The sequence below is a fragment of the Falco punctatus genome (assembly GCF_963210335.1).
Source record: "Falco punctatus genome assembly, chromosome: 2".
In the NCBI taxonomy this organism is placed as follows: Eukaryota; Metazoa; Chordata; class Aves; order Falconiformes; family Falconidae; genus Falco; species Falco punctatus.
Genome location: NC_137581.1, coordinates 68,959,217 through 68,976,535, shown reverse-complemented (window position 1 = coordinate 68,976,535; position 17,319 = coordinate 68,959,217). Strand labels below are relative to the sequence as shown.

Below are 17,319 nucleotides of genomic sequence, written 5' to 3'. Positions count from 1 at the left end.
CCGGAGGTTTCATCAAGCTTTCTCTTAAAAGATAATCATAAGGTATCATACAGAGAGATTGCTCAGTAGCAATTTGGCTGAAGACTAACTCTTCAGTGAGAATTTGGCCTAAGACTAATTGGCCCAAATCTGAAACACATTGAGCTGAGAAGCTCTCTCTTCCTTTCTAACAGCTTGCCTGTATTCCTCCGTGTGCATGGCTGCCCTTTCAGATCACCCCGAGTCTGCTGGTTGCTGTTGACCAAAATGTACCTGCCATTTAAGCACTGCTCTACCCTGTCCTGGCACAGCTCAGAAGCCTCTTGGGCTGTTTCTTTTAAGAAGCTGCATTACTTCTGAAGGTGCTGAGACAGGGGCATGCCACTCTGACAGCTTTGGCAGTAGTACCTGGTTAAGTACTTGTGAGATGGTACTGTTCAAACTGTGCTAGATGTGGCCAGGCAGAACAAAAACAGCCCTGTCCAAAAGCAAAATGTTTTAGTGTCATATGCTTTTATTCATATGATTTAGTCTTGAGTAGTCCTGCGAGGAGCAGGGAGTTGGACTCAATGATCCTATGGGTTCCTTCCAACTTGAAATATTCTATGATTCTAGAAATCTGAAACTTATGCCTAAAGCTGTGATTCTGATGGAGGCAATGCCTAGAGGAAAGGAAGACAGGTTGGCAGCAGCATGATCAGAGTATGGATAACCGTAGATGTTCAGTTAACCCCCTAGGTGTTTTTTTTTCCTTAGTACTGTCCTAGCTTCTATGCCCCTCCACGTCAGATTAAGGACTTGGTGTATGAGCTCAGCGGATAACTTCAACCTAGAAGTGAAAGAGGTTTATAAGAGTCAGGTCAGGAAAGACATGCAGTGAATAAAGGTGGAGAATTATGGTTTCCTGAAAACCAGTGGAAACATCTTCAGCAGACATTGTGCGTGTTTCCAGCTGAGCCTGAGATTCCCAAGAGGAATTGTGGATTGTTATTGTGGGCTGCAGTTTGCACAAAATCTGTCCACACTAATATTAGCACTTGAGCAGTCCACAGTTACTCATTATTTCTGCTGCGTTAGTATCCCAGGCAGGAACAGGGCTGCCTTCTGCACTGCACAGAATATGAAGGAAAAGAGAAACTGCTCTGTCTTTATACAGACATGCGTATTTCTGGATCTCTTCAAACCTACTTAAAGCTTCGGTCATTCTCCTTCAGTTTTCCAACAACATCGCCCTGCAAGTGATAAAGGCTTTTCCAATAACTTTAGTCAGAAGCAAATCAGGTCTGTAAGTGAAAAGTCAGGTGAAGGACATGCACACTTCATTGCGATACATAGCACTTTTGTGTGTCAAGAGGAGCTGTGCAATGAGCCTGGCTTTCAAAAGTGAAGAAAAAAGCAAATAACGTTTTTTGGGGAAATTTTCCTAAAGAGCATTTGGTTGTGACAGCTGTTGCTTTAAATGATTGCTTCTGGGAATTATAAGGAAGCCTTGCAAATGCCTTTTCCAGTAAAACCATTTGCCCAAAACTCTTGCACAAAAGGCTCAGAACAAATAGCACTCACGGTGGAGAACAGAGCTTGCTGAAGCAGTTCTTGTGTAGGAGGGGTCTAAAGGTTTGTCTCGATGATCATGCACAGTGCTCTCAGCCACTGGTACGACACGTGAGCAGATGCCACGTTGAACCTGAATGGAGCATACAGTGTTTAGGGATGAATGATACCAGGCGTACAATGGGGTACAATCCTATTCCCACTCAAAATAAGGACAAAGCACACACTAACTTCAGGCTCTGATCCTGCATGCATATGCACAGTGAGAATTGCCCTGTTGGCAGATTGTGAGTATGAATGGGATTGCATAAAAGCAAGCCTTTGCATGACTTATCCTCCCATATGTGTGGGTTTGGCAGCTTCTCGCTTTTCCTTACCAGCCCTTGAAATACTTAACTGTTAAGTTCCTACTGCATGAAGACTGTAGCTAAGCAAGAGAATGAAAGCTTTCTTCCTTAAGGACAGGTGATTGCTGCTCCAGGTATGCTTTACCTGCCATAACATTGGCTTGTGTACTGCAAACCACAGCTTTAATTTTGTTGTGGCTCCTTTAAGGTCCTGATAATTCATATTGGAAGGAGCAGATGCTTTTTTCTTTTTTCTATGTCACTGTCAAATGAGATGGTAAAAACACAGAGAAGACTTTTTGATTTTAACAGGCTCCACAAAGACAGAAGAAGCTGGCATCAGTGCTTCAGCAGTTAGGATCAATTTTGGCCACATCTGTAGTGCAATGAGTAAATATTGGTACAGTTGGGCTCAAATTAAAGCTGGTCTGACTGAGTGTTTTAATAATAAAAAAAGAGACAGGAAATTACTTGATTAGGCAACTTCATAAAATAAGATGGGAAGATTTCTTTCACTATGGGAGAGGCCAGTGTCACTGGAGAAGAACAGAGCTTTCTTGATTAAAACTTAAGTCACTGGGAAATCCAATTTATTAAAACCTAAACTTCTTTAAAAAGTGAATTGGTTTTAGCCAAATAAATTTCCAGGAAGAACCTGTGCCTGGGATGTGCGAGAACTGGGCTGAATTCCTTGTTCCAAAGCAAGTGAGGCACAAGATTGAATCTCTTTCACTCCTGCAATTCTGGCTTCTCTTCAGGAGCTAGGATGTTCTTCAGGCTTTCTGATGAGAAACGCGGAAAGATTTAATCTTCAACCCACTGTGCTAAGAAAAGAAATATCCAGCTCTTGGTACATTCACTGAAAGGACGGGGTTTGTTTCCTCATAAATGCTTCAGATTTTGAAGTGAGAGTCCCCAGGCATTTTGAACTAATTCAGATAGTTCCTTGAACTTGGAAATGAACTGGAAGAGCAGCTATCAAAGAACTATCAGGACACATGGCTTGCCATGTATCTTTTTGGATTTCCTCTCAGTCTGTACTGATAAGGCAACAAGAGCAACGTTTTCACAACTAACTTGGCCTCTTCAGTCTGTGAATTTATTCATAGATTGTAATATCTGGAACATCGCTGGCATGGGCCAGGAACAGCTTCAGCATGTCACAGTGTGAAACACTGGTGCTTCTTGCAACATCAAACCTGGCACTTCTATATGAGTCAGCCGCAGGATGAATGCAATTCACACCAGCATGGCTTAATTATCATGTTGGTCACTGAGATCCAGAAATGCCACATGGGCATGTGATTTTCATGATGCTTCCAACATGGCATATAACCCCTTCCTTTCTTCTATCTAGCAAAATTTTCTCCATCATTTGTAAAGTAACAGGGAGTTGATCTCAGTCTGAATCTGAGACAAGCTGCAAAGTCCTCTCATTTCTAGGCTGGAACTACTTTTCTTGAATAAAATAGAACCAGGCTCCTACAAGTCAGAGAAGAGACCGGCATCCTCTTTTCCTCCCACTCTTGATAGGACTGCTGTAGTCTGCAATTTTGTTTGAGTGCTGTTAAGTAAGAAGTGATGGCATATCACAGTCTGATTTATGCTGCTTCAGGTCACTGGTGCTGCTAACCAGCCAGGAGAGCTCTCAGGGGGATCCTACCGGCATCTGTGCTGGGATCTGTGACTTTTCACTTGCTGCTCTCAAAAAGGCAAGGTGACAGGCTTTGTGCGTGCTACAGAACCATTTAGGCTAGCCAAACACATTAAAACATGCTGTAAGAGCTACGGAAGAGCCTTACTAAATGTTCTCACAGAAGATAAAATGAGATATTTAAATGATAAAATGAGAGATTTAAACAGTGTAGAAAAATACAAAGCCTTTTTGTGCCTGTGGAAAAAATGCATTAGCTGTACCAACAGCTGGCTCTTCATTAGCTGTGTTCAGGAAAGGCATATTGATATTACTGTGACTAGTTCTCTGAAAGCATCAGCTCAGTGACAAGCAGCAGTCTGTCAAATGGGTATCTGGTATCATTAGGAAAGGAATGGAGAACGGCACTAAACAGGTACAGCTTCAAGGTAGGATTTAGGTATATTGAATAATGTTAGGTGGTTGCATCAAAGCAAGCACAGCAGTGCCTTGGAAAGAGCATATAGTTCCCGTCATCCCATCACCAATGAAATACAGCACAGAGCAGGATGTCACAGATCGTGTGTGGTGGCTTTGCTAGAAGGCTTTTCAGCTTGGAAGCTCTGAGAGGATCCTCTGATTCATGAACGGTAATGGAGAAAGTGAGCAGGAAAAGATGTGTTAATTCTTTCTCACATAATCAGAGCGAAGGCTGCCTAGCTAAATTGCCTAGTGGCAGATTAAGAAAAAGCAGCAGTGTGTTCCTTTTTAATCAGTGTGTGGGTAGTGTTTAATGATTAATGTGCAAGTCATTTCCATGGGATGTCACGGAGGCAAGAAAGATAATAAGTTTAAAAAGGGACTCAACAGAGCTATGGAAGGAAAGTTAATTACTGACTACTGAATATGGGCATGACCTTTTGCTGATGGGATGCCTGAAATGTTATTACTGGAAAACAGGAGAGTAAAACAAATACAGACAAATTCTTATTAGCTTTGTTCAGCTAATATACCTGAAGCTGTGATATTCAGAGACAAGAGATTGAATCAGGGGCTGTATGGCCCTCAGATTTGGTCTTACATGTCTGCTCTTCTGCCACATTGGCTCTAGCAAGTATCAATTTTTAAGTGCTTCTAGCTTAAGCTACTATGCGGAACAAATGCAAGTCAACGATTTCGCTTTAATCAGTGACTGCTATAAAAAATAAGAATTAGCTTCACTAGAAACAGATACAGAATCAGCATGAGAATCAGGTAACTCCCTATCTGTGCATATCGATGTAAAAGAAAGTGGGAAGGCAGTGCGGTGAAGAGAAGATACAAAAAGGTTTCAAGTCTACATTAAACATTAATGCCACAAGTCTGTGCCTAAACCAGACTTTTGCTCAGTTACTCAGTGGGCAAGTAAGAGAATGAGGTTAAAACAATGTAATGTCCTGCTTATCATAACATAACAAAGTCTTATGTTCTGCTGTCTCCTGGGACTCCCTAGAGACATGGCTGGCTTAGTTTCCTGTTCGGACTTCCTAAAGGATACAAAGCAGTAAATGATGCAGCATAATGAAGGGATTATCATCCAAGCAGTGCTTTCTCTTCTGCTTTGGCTCTCCCCCAAACAGTGCAGTAATTCTTAGGAGTCATAAAAATGAGACCGCACGATGCCTGTGTGCTTCAGTACCTGGACTGCACAAGTTTGTGCAAGCAGCATTTTAATCTTTACCACAGGAAAGGGCTTTTGTCATTCAGTCATTAACTTATTTTAAAGGACCAGCCGCAGATCTGCATTCCTTGCTAGAAGTTAGACCTGTCATACAAGAAAGACAATGAAGATATAGATCCTGTTCTGCTTGTGGTAAAACGACCTTTGCGTTAGGTCATGTTAGCCAAACATTTGATATTTTGGTGAGTGTTTCTCAGCTGACAAGCTTTTATGATGTCCTCTGACTCCTGATTAGGAGCTAAACCAGAGCTGGTGGAAGACAGTAGAGTTCTCTGCATCATAAACTGGGATGAGATCTGTGAGCCATAAAATATGGATATACAATTGAATTTATATTCTCCACTGATTTCTCATCACTGAAGGCATTATAAAAGGAATATACAGCTAATCGGCTTAAATGACTTGTGCGATTTGTGAATGGGGAAAGGCAGACTAAAGATAGTCTGCCATACTGAGGTATGAATGCCTGATAAATACGTGAACAGCAAGAGTGACACTAGATATACCTCTGATATCTGCTGGGGTAAAACTGTCACCTCTGAGTAATGACAGCTACTGACCAGGTCCTTTTCTAAGATCATCACTCTGAGCAAACACATGGAAGCTGTTAATGGGGTTTTGTACATGTTCTCAGTAAAAACCAAACAACCTGAGTCAACTCTTCTGTCTAAAATCAGAAGCACCACCATAGTGAGCAACAGATGCAAGACACCCAAGGTCTTTCATAGATGTTGGATAGGCTGACCCACGAGTGTTACAGAAACTATGTTATGGGAAAGATTTAATGTTAACTGCACCATTTTAAACCCCAGGTCATGCACCAGATAGCCCAGAGCTGCAGGTCTGCACGAGTTTACATACCTCACCCTCTGTCAGCTCGGATTTACTCTCTGTTTTCCTTTAACTATAAACACATTGCCATGTATAAATTGCCATTACAGCATAACCTTGCAGCTGTGTTACTAAAATGCACAGAACATCCCATGATACTGCTGATACCAGTTCAACCTCACAAGCAATTAAAACTATTATTCTGGTTCTCAGTCTCCATCAAGTTATTCACTGTAAGGGTGAAAGTGTGAACTATGTCACGCAGTATAATAACCACAATTTGGGCAACTACCTGAACTCAACTAACCTTTTCAGCCTCTCTCTAGACTCAAAGTAGGCACACGCTTTGTCAGTCCCTTTAGTTCTGGATTTGTAGGCATTCATTTTGTGAAACTGAATAAGGGAAGAATACCATGTTAGACCTGAAGGTGACATTTATTTTCCATAGAAACAAGGGGTGGGGGGTCCTTACCATATACTGAGGTGTCTCCCTGACATGGGTTCAAGGCACGGCTGAAGCCTGTAACTAGGCCAGGGGGACCCACAGCTCTCGGGTACCGAGATCTCAGGACTAGAGCCAAGTTAAGCTAAAGGTGTCTTCACAAAACCAGTGAAAATGATAAGGGGAGGCTGGGCAGAGACAAATGTGGTTGGAAGCTAGGTTTAAAATAATTTTCACAAATTGTGGTTTTTGCCACAAGAAGCAGCCCACATTGCTCAGGAAACTTTAAATGCTTAGGGCTATAACGTGCCCTCAGTTGCCACATTGTGCAGAGCTTCTGTTTCAACAAACCTTTTTTTTTTTTTTTCCCCTGTGGCATATGTGCTCCCATTACTATAATACCTTTTCTTTATAAAATTATATGTTACAAAAGCTATGTGAAGAAAGAAATGTTGCCATCCCCACAGGAATACACAGCCCAGAATAATGGTAATGTCTGAGCTGCCTCATGACGTTTCCAGTACTGCTCCAGTTTGAGGGAGTCCACTTTATCTTTTGAATAAAAGTCCACTTTTAAGACCACTTTATCTCTTGAAACTCCAAAAATATCCTGTACAATCTCTCACTTGCGTTGCTTTTTGACCTACTTGGTTACCAAAATTCAGCATCCTGTGGGTTGTCTCTATCTGGAGGAGAGGTTGATGATGGACTCAGATATCTTTGATGCAGTCCTGTTTGTTATTTCCTGACCGCAGAGTGCTTTGCTTAGGAAACTGTTTTTTCCTTCTTCGGTGAGTTTATTAGATAGTTTATTAGATTTATTCTTGAACTATAGATTAATTGTGGTTGTGCATTTCAGACTAAATTATGTGCCGCACATCTGCTACATAGCTTCTTAACAATTAGCTGAAGTTTCATGGTTGTTTTTGAACAGTTTGCAGAAAAGCAGAGCTTTAGACTGGTCACTACTACTGATCACTGTTTTGACCCAGCAGGCTCACAGAAAATTGTATCAAAACAGGAAAGCATCTTTTGCAAGTCTGTGAAATGAGACAGCCATACAACTCTGGGAACAAAAGCACAGGTGGTCATCTAACAAGGTTTTGTTGAACAAAAGTAGAAAACTAGAATGACTGCAATTCCTCCAGCACCGAAACTGTTGCCAGAGTCACCAGGCAGTGTCTATGGAATGAATTAAAAGCAGAACAAAGTCTGCTTAAACCAGTAGGATTTGGCATCCTAAGAGAGCTATAGGCATTTCCTGCAAGTGATGGAGAGGGTATCTATTGCAGGAACTGATGGCTCCAGAGAGCAGTGTTGACCTGACTTGCTGTCTTCTGTTTTTGTAGAGCTGACACCTGGCAGGGAGATGTGTTGGAGAAGGGACATTGACTGTTTGTCTGAGAAAATCTGTACAGTGGCCTGTAGACATCAAACATTCCTAAGGCTGACCTTCCCAGACAGACATTGCCTCCACCTGTTACCTGCGTAGCTTTTGTGATTGCTTCTCAGCAATCTGAGCTCTGTGAGCTATTCCCACATATTTCATGCCTTGATGCTTGTGCAACAGTTGCTTCATGCTGTGTGGCATATGACCATACAGTTGAAGGCATGATTATAGTGTTTGCCACATTGTCCTGCAGATCTCTTCTAAGAGTCCCAGATCTCTGTCCCAGTTCTTTCTTCTGAAGAAGAGACATAATGTAGGACACAGAACTGTGGGACAGCAGAAAGCAGTCTTCCTGTGCTCAGGCTCTGCCAAAAATAGGTAAAATGCAAGAGCTACAAAAAGGGACAAGGTTGAGTCCCAGACTCCACTATTCATTAGGGATTCCAGGCCTGGGGTGGACAGTGGCGGGGGTCAGAGATGTCATCTCAGGAACATTCAGCAGACAGGATGTGAGGGCCTGAGGTGTTAACAGAACATGAGGTGATAACAGAACATGGAACTGAAGGCAGAACAAAAGAGAGCTCTTATGGACTCCTAAGCACCGAGGACTCCCACCATGTGGTTGTGAATGCATTTTCCTGTTCATACGCTGCAGAACCAGGATTGTGAAAGAGGATGGAAGAGCTCCAAGGATGAATAATCAGAGAACTTCAAGCACATGCTGTCCAACAGAAAACTTCAAATCTGCACCCTCAACAAAGTCTTGGGGAAAGAGACTAAAACCATGAGGTTTTAGTTAGGAGGATAGAAAAATGTGTTCAAAGGTCAACTTGAAAAGGGAAAGAAGTTGAACATAAACCCAGTTCTCCTTCACCCTATTCTTCAGTGGGGGCTTCTGTGAGCAAAACCCACACATGCAGGCTCTAGGGAATCCGTGGGTATGGCAGAGCAGCAAGGGCTTCTTTTTGCTGAATGATGCCTCAGTGTTTTCAGAAGGAAAGCCCAGAATCTTTGGGTAAAGTCAAAAGAGATCAGATGAGGTACTAAATGTACTTAACATATGAAAGAAATGAGATGGAGAGTTGCAAAACAGAAAGTGAAGCGCCCCATGGAATTCTCTGCTAATTTTCAATGGGGCTTTGATCTGGAGTTTTGCGAGTTCTTCATCTCACCTGGATTGACAGGTGTGGGCGGGGAGAGGCAAGCCCTGCAATTCCTCAAGTGACTGTACAGTCTGTACTTCCACTTCTTGAGACTACTGTTTTCTTCTGAACGCCAGAAGGCTGCCTGTCTGCCTGTGCTCTTTCAGGGCCTGTCTCTCCCTTGTGCAACTGAAGGGAGTCTAGTCATCACCTTGAGTTATTTTTAACCTTTAGCAAGGAAACTGCTAAATAAGTTTGAAACATAGTGTCACAGGAAATGGAATAAATTGGGCAATTTTTTTTTTAAAAAGTACTCAAAATGATCTGCTGTTTTCCCCCTGTAAATGTTCCTTAGGTTGTATTTAAATGTACAGTTCCATACATAAACTATGTATTAAAACTTAGTATTGTTGCTATAGGTTTTGTTTAGATATTATAAACTTTATAAGCTATTGTTTAAAACACATCTAAGTAGACAGATACAGTTTATTTTGCAATGTTCAAATCAACTGATGGACTGGAACTCAGAGTCTTTGAAAGAGCTGCTATACTTTTGTACTTGGGGAAAATGACATTTCTGTCTCAGCCTGTAAAAGCTTACACAGAAATACTGTGCTTAACGCAGGGGAGTTTGGCTGTGGCAGTAGGTAACTGAGTTTGCTCTGTGCCTGGCTGGGGGCTTTTGGGAATGCACCAGGCTCAGGAGATGCCAACTTCATTCTTGCATCTTATAGGCATTTTGAACTCAGCCTGAGCTCAGGCTGTGTAGAAACACTGCACGTTTTTGTGGACGGTACCTGGAGATGACTGAACCCTTTCCAAAAGGGCTTGTCTAGCCAATGAAGGTGCCAAGCCATCCTTTTTGTCTGATTTTAAAACAAAAGCAGATAGAAACTGTACATTCTGCATTCCGGGAGGCTTGAGCACTGGTCACACCTGATACTTCCTCTTGGGAATACCAACAATTTAACCTTAAACTTTTTTTCATGACACTCATATTATCTTCCTTTCTAAAATTAAGATAAAGAAATTTTAGATGAATACTCAACAAACCTTCACAGTGGTGCACTGCAGGCAATGAACTGGAAATGAAGTAAAATTTAAAGTATCGTGTATCACATAAATCCCAATTAAAAGATGAGAAGTGAAAACAATGTAAAAATGTAGAAAAAAACTATGAGGTTAGTGAATAAGCCATTTTACCAGGATTAGGGTCCAATTCTGACCAGCAGGATACTGATAATTCAAAGATTTCTTTAAAAAAACCTTATTGTACTAAATGTCTTCAAATTTTAAGTCAACAAGAAAAAAAAAGCTTCTTGAACTTGTCCTGTAAATGCAAAAAATCATATCATAACTTGTAATTCATTAATTTATATTGTGATTTTTATTAGCTCTGTGTTTATAGAAGATTATTTGCAAAATGTAGAAATAAATTTAAAAAGAAGAAAACTTAAAATTCATAGCTATGCACAGGGTTTCAACTAGAAGCAGATGTTATTTCAGATGAGATGATGCTATCATTTATACAATATAGCCCCATGGCTCATTGGTTAATGTATGGGATTTCATTATTACCTCTGTGTCTTAAACAGTGAAGTAAAAAAAGATGACTATAATGTATTTATTATTTCTGACTTTCTTTTCCTCCTCCGTTAAGATGATTCAAAGTTCTCCAACTTTCATTTATCTTGCTGATCTCAAGCAGTAACTCATGTCTGCCCAGTGACTCATTTCAAATAGCTGTTTCAGCATCTAACCTGGGAAATCAAGGTCAGTCAAGACCTAGTATCTTGGCTGTCTCTGTTACAGATTTGGACTTATTTCTGCTGTATGTGCATGTCAAATTAAAACAACTTTATGCAAGGCATCACATTTAAATCTATTAAAATATCAGACTAGTGTACTCTCTGGCTGTGGAAGCAGATCAGGGATGATGAGATTTCTTCCAACTCTTTGGGAAAATGATTCATTGGTTTTGCTTTGTCTGTTTTATTTGGGTGGGGTTTTTTGGGTTTTGTTTGTTGGTGTAATGAGGAAGAATTCAGCTTACTTGGGAATTACATTATGTCACATGCACGGCAAAAGTTCTAGTGCATTCTTGGAATTTAATTGGTAATTATTTTTTTTTTAAATTCCTCCTGTTGAAGGAGTACAACCAAGCAAGTCTTTTTCACGCTCTGTGTGTGCTTGTTTAAGATGCAGAAAGCTCTTGGCAGGGGATGAGCAGGACATGAGGAGTTTTATCACTTCCTGACATTTTTCATATTAAACTAAATTACTCCCTTCCTGCTCCATTTTTAAACACAACCTGACTCTTGGTTCATTACCAGTCTGCAAGAAACACATGGAGGTTATTGTTTTGATCTGTGTTTCTTACTGTACTTTTCTGTTTGTTACTTTCTCTGCTGGCACAACATGGAGTGTAATTGCTGCTTGCAGGAATAAGAGCATGGCTGCAACTTCAGCTGCTACAGCTTACGAGCCTCTAAAAATCCTTTTGACATACATCAAGAAACTTCAAAAAGAGAAATAGAATTACCTTAAAAATTCAGTAAGTGTTTATTGCTCTTTATTTCTCATTCTGTTGTGTATAGAGGAATTTCAGGTAAAAGCCTTTGTCTGAAAGGTCGTCTGATGGTGTTCAGAAATCCCTTTTGAAATAGGGAGCCTACATATGTGCTCATGATTGAAGTGGTTCATGGCAGAGGTACAAGCGCTGTCCCACAATTGTCTCTTCTATGTGCATGCTCCCTGGCACACCTCAGGCTTGTGCCAGCTAGCACTCTGCTAGGACACACCTGCTGTGGTACAGGGACTAGCCCAGGCTAAGGACACCCTTTGGAGTTTAGTTCAGCCACATGGAGAGAGACCTCAGACAGCCTGTTGTCTGGCCCGTTAATTTATTTGTGCTAAGACAACTGGGGATTGTCATGGTCCATCTGGATCTCTCAAATTTACAAGACAACACAAGTCTGTAAATTAAACTTTCTTTTGGGAGCATTAGGGAAGAAAAAGCAAATAAACACAACAAAAAAGCCTCATTCCCCTTTGTGCAGACTAGTCTACCATGTGAATTCACTAATTCATCACTTAATTCATGAGGTTTCTAACTCACAAGTTCTCTAATTCATAACTTAAAACTTGTAACTCATGCACCTATGAGCAAAACAGTCACCTAGTTGATGGTGAGAAAGCTCATCTTTCCTCCTCCATGATGGTGTGGAAAAACCCTGTATCACACCGGGAAGCCCAGAAACCTCAGCAGTCCAGCTGCTGTTGGATCTGCTTCAAAAGCTTTTTTGGGGTACACTGACATATTTATACCTTCCAGCCTGGAAGTCTGGTTTACACAGTTTGCATGAGTTGTTGGATTATGAAGAAACTGTGAGACAATTGATACGCAAGGATGATGACTGCAGGAGACTGAGATGTAGGTGGAAGTGGCTGCACAATAGCCTTTAGTCATTACATTGTGTCCTGTCTACGTGTCACCCTCACTTTAACCTAGTGGTACTGTTCCCAGTGTACATCAGGCCTTAGCCTGAGATATGTGTTAGCCAAAATCTGACCAGGAGTTGAGTGAACAGTCACAGGGATGCACGTCTATGGAGTAGTTTACAATGTTGTGAATGCTGCATTTTCTTAGGGCAGAAAAGATAAAGGGACAGGGCAAGAACATGGCAAAAGATAAGAAATGCAGCTTTGAAGCCTGTAACACAGGCTTCCTTCAGCTGGAAAAAGCTCTAACTCCCAAGTAGAGATGCAGAAAAGTCTTTCCATCTAAAAAGTGCTTGTGCTGTGTGCTACACTGTTAACGTAGACCCACCCTCAAACTCTACACCATTAATTACACCAGCATCCACCTGGAGCAACGTAATGTGCAACCTGCATCTCTCTCATGTACAGTAAGTTCATTCTTTGTAGCCTTCCTAAAGGATATGATGACCTTATTAGCCAGTCTAGATGTGGTCACCTTTGCCAGTATTGGGCTATCAAGGCACAACAGAGATTTTTGCTCAGCTTCTTAGGGTGTGTATACACATACCTGCTAGGAGGTGCAGATATTCTCTACCAATTAGATGCAGTATTTCATAGGTGGCTTCTGTTTCTATCACAAGGCTGAAGCAGGTTATGGGAAGTGTGAGGTGATGCATGCCCTGATGTAGGCAGCTGCACCAAGGAGTGGAGATGTGCCTGGGAGTGCCACTCAGCTGGCAACTCAGGGACACCTCCAGGCCCCCTCGTCGAGGTGGAGATGCAGAACATGAGCCACTTTCACAATTCTGTAGTTGTAAGAGGACTAAAGAAATACCTGTAATGAATGTAAATGTGAGAATTTGGGAAACAGTTAGGCACACTGGTAATGTTTTAGGCAGCTAGGGAATTCCTGTCAAGTTGAATGCTATTGTTCAAACCTAAAAATATGCAGAACTTGAAAACAGAGGAAGATGGTTTGGCAGCATCTCCTTTTTTTCCCCTGCCACACAAGAGAGGATATAAAACGGGAATCTCCAGCACAATCCTTTGTTATTATGTATTTTTCCAGTTGCCTGGAAATGAGGGAAATAAGCACAAAGAGCTAAAGCCAACACCACTTCAAGAAACTTCAAAACAATCTTAGTTACTCATAATTTGATACACCCATACAGTGAAAATTACAGTTTCCAATTCCTAAGGACTTAAAAGTATCTTTAAGTTATGCATAGTTTAATAAACTCTAAAGCAGGAATAAGAGAGGAAAAGGATAAGGTGGGGAAGGAAAAGGAAAGGGATGGGATGTTGACAGACACTTCAGGCACACATTTCAAGGTTTATCCAAAGCTACTTGAGTACTGGCAATGTCACTGCATGATTTAAGTAGTGCCTATTATAGCCTGGACAAAATCCCTCCCTGCTGAACAGCTGGATTTTATATTGTACAAAAATGATCTCATTTAATTACCTAGAAGTATTGTCTAATGTGGTTTGCTGCAATTCTGGAAGAAAATTCTAGATTAAAATCAACAGTCATAGTTTATATTTTAATTATGGAACTCTGATCTTATACTCACTGGTAGACAAACGAAGAGCTTTTGAATCTTTTTGAGTAGACCTTTTCGCTCCTCCTGGGTTCAGACTAAATGATGCCATCCTTGACAGCTATTTCTTGTAAAATTAAGGGAAGAAGCCATTTGTATTTGAAGCTGAGTCAGCTGTTTATTCAAGATTGACATACTCAAAATGAACAATGAATCTCATCTGTAAAAGACTTCACAAAGATTTCACTTAATGAAAACAGTCTATTATTTTTAGTAAACATTTTGTGAAGTTAGCACTTTTGCAAAAATACTGGCTTGCTTAGCACTATGTATAGAAAAAATGGCCCAACAAACCATCTTCAATGGAAAGCACAATCAAGCATCAAAAAGTCACAGCTATGTCATTAAAATGAGTAAAATTCCAGTTGTATTTAAGAAAGTGATTTATAAAAGCATACCTCTTGCTTACTAAATCAGGTCAATTTCCATCACTAATTGGGTCAGCTAACCACAAAGGCACATGCTTCACTTCCTCTTCAAGCATGTCCGTTGTCAGCCTCTCAGAAAGTTACAGCTTATATACTTTACACCAATAGTTTGAAACTAAGAATAGTAAGAATCATTACTGCTCCTTTTGTAGCTACCACTTTCCTTCTCTTCTGTTTTTCTCCTCTTTACCTCGTTAATTCGCCTTTTCTTTTTATTATCTAAAAGTAAAATTACCTTTTTTCATGTTTTATATGTTCAGCTGCTACTTTATATGAAATTTCAAATGTTTGGGTTTGGAAGGTTTTTTTGCAATGATACCTTTTCCTTTAACTTTTTTAGACAATTTTTTGTTTCTGTCTATTCTTATTTCTCTTCTGTTTCATTTTGCTTCTCTGATAAAGCTGTGAACACACTGCATTTCTCCACTTGTATCCTTGTATCTGATTCTTTACTAGTACAAATAGTCCTTTTCCCTTCTTTTTTACATCAGGTTTGGCTTCCCATTCTCCTCTAATTTGTTTAATGCAGTCCTACTTGTTTTCATTATGAGAAATCAGGAATTTTGAAACTATAATATCATAAAATAGTCAGTGCTGATAGCTCATTTGTGAAATGTATTTAAGAAATAGGGTGAGATGATGTCAGATGTTAAATGCCAAATTCCTGCTTTTATAGAAAATGGAAAACTCCACAATACAGTGTTCAGGAGAGTCTTCTGAGGTTTAGCAGCCTACAGCTCTGAAGATTTCAGCCTTACTGGATATGCTCCATTGCCTTGTGGCTGTTAGTGCTGAGCAGAAAACAAGTCTGCAGTCTAACGGGACCCTCCAGTCTAGGAAGAAAATTGGATGTTCCTTGTATTTACTCTACTACCCTACAATGAAACTAGACGCTAGAGGGAAACCTGTCTCTCCTTGGCTGTCTGTGCCCATCCTGCAGCTGGTAAGTGGGCAGCGGGAATCAATCTGCAGAAGTGCACAGGAGGCTACACCTGCGCTACAGGGAAGGGAGTGGAGAAAAGAAGTACGAGATGCATCTCAGAGCAGAGATTAAGGGATGTGCCTGGGAAGCGAGAGAACTGGGACAGGTTGGACATGCAGCATAAGACTGAGAAGTGGACTAACCCCTGTTAAAGTTAGATTGGGAGCAAATGATTCATACTCTGATGAGTAGTTTGAAGGAATAACAGAAAATAGGTAAAGGGGGTAGGAAAGAGAACCTGATCAACAGAAGATGTCTTTGAAAGAGGTGAAGATTGTCTGGACAGGGAGACTGGTGTTAGTTACTTTTGTAGGAAGAAAGAAACAGTATGGGGAGAGTTTGGCAGGAGATGGGTAAACAGGGAGTAGGAGACAAATAAATGGATGTAAGAACTAGGAAAGAGGAAACTGGAAACTGGTGAGAATACAGGGAGGGTGTGGTGAAGATGTTGATTGAAGGAGGTTGTCAGTGGAGAGGCTGGGAATGACAGCCACTGGGGAGGAGCTCATGGACAGCTGTACCGTGGGAGCCTCCAGAAACAGGGAAATGACAGGGAGACTGGAAGTGTCTGTTTTGGAGGATAAGGAGGGAATGAGACTACAACAGGGGTTAGAGGTCAAAGAAAACAGAGACTGTGACAAGAAACTCCAGGTGCAACTGACAAGACTGAGAAAGTAGGCAGAAAGGTGGCAGATAAATCTTAATGTAGCCAGATGTATGGCAATGCATATAGTTAAAAATAATGAAGCCCATGCCTACACGATTCTGAACACAGAACTGGCCCTTACAGCTTGAGGATTATGGACTAATCATTGACAGTTCTCTGAATGTGCAGTAGAAACAAAAAGACTAGCTAAGTGGATTGAGAATAAACCAGAAATCATAATTTTGCCAATACATAAAATCTTGGGGCCACTGTGCAGAGTATTGTTTGAACGGTTATCGTATGGTACCCTTACTTCAAGATATAGGTGCACTACACAAAATTATGATTAAGGGGATGATGCAGCTGTCCCATGAAGGGAGACAAAAGGATGAAACTTTCTGGTTTACAGAGAGAAGAAAGATACTGTTGGCTTACAAAATTTTGAAGGCAATGAGTAAAATGAATGTGGAATTTTTATTCACCAAATCTTACGGTACTAGGATTAGAGGATTGTCATGTAACTGGCACTTGGCTTAAAAAACAACAACAGTGCTTTGCACAGGCGTTACCGAACTTCTGGAAATGGTTACTACAGGTGATTGTGGAGGTAGACGGTATCAGCAGCTTCAAAAAGGGATTAGGCTAATGGTCTAGATACCGTTTGGGGAAACACCTCGACATGTCCTCTAACTCCACTGTGACATTGCCCCCTTGCCTGCCTGTTACCCCCATGGCTGGTTCTGCCTATTGGACTCTCTTGCGGGTCATGGTCAGGATCCCCTCAAATGTGTTGATGAGGCCTCTCCTACCAGAGACTGAATGTTATATGAGAGGAACTCATATATCACCTGGGTGAAAGGTTATATGACAGGAACGGATTGTAACTAGTGGTCAGATTTGCATGATGTCCCTTAATAGCATCTCCAATGACCACTGCTGGAGACATAGTGCTGGACCAGATGGGACATTTTAGTATGGTCCAGTTGAGCATTGTTTTCATTCTTAGTTTATTATCAAGATTGCAAAATTAATGATTCAAAATTATTTCTTGCTTAAATTTGCTTGTGAAGTCCTAATATTTTTTTCCTTATCCTTGCGTTACAATTTATCAGTCACATACTGTTGTACCTCTAGGAAGTCTTTGGCT

At 40.9% G+C, this 17,319-nt stretch overlaps 1 protein-coding gene across 1 annotated transcript in view; it reads left to right on the top strand.

The window, feature by feature from the left end:
• The window catches only part of IL1R2 (interleukin 1 receptor type 2), a 47,876-nt gene extending 36,287 nt beyond the window's left edge, over positions 1-11,589 (top strand). Inside the window, exon 10 of the mRNA XM_080377326.1 lies at positions 10,696-11,589. The gene's annotated coding sequence lies outside the window, so the exon portion shown is untranslated. The remainder of the gene's footprint in view (positions 1-10,695) is intronic.
• The last annotated feature ends 5,730 nt before the right edge of the window (positions 11,590-17,319 follow it).